Source organism: Penaeus monodon, chromosome 27 (assembly GCF_015228065.2).
Source record: "Penaeus monodon isolate SGIC_2016 chromosome 27, NSTDA_Pmon_1, whole genome shotgun sequence".
Lineage (NCBI taxonomy): Eukaryota > Metazoa > Arthropoda > Malacostraca > Decapoda > Penaeidae > Penaeus > Penaeus monodon.
This window is the reverse complement of record NC_051412.1, coordinates 3,376,509-3,376,785: the sequence shown is the minus strand read 5'-3', so window position 1 is coordinate 3,376,785 and position 277 is coordinate 3,376,509.

Sequence of the window (277 nt, the reverse complement as noted above, 5' to 3'; positions counted from 1 at the left end):
CTATTGCTTCTATAATGACGAATAATGCTAGGTAACTCAATTTAGCTTCCTCCACATCCTCGAAATGGCTAAGCTCACCGTAGAAAACCCTCTTCCTTTTGTGGCTGTGGAAGACTTCAGCTGACGTTTAAGACGCTTTGAGCTACATTTGTCAGTGAGATTTTGCCCTGAATAATTGGGGGGATGGATGATTAATTGCTCCAGAGCTTGACGTCTTCTGTGTCCACTGTGTAGCGAGGAGGGCAGGGAAACAGGCTCTAAAGTTGATAGTTTGATC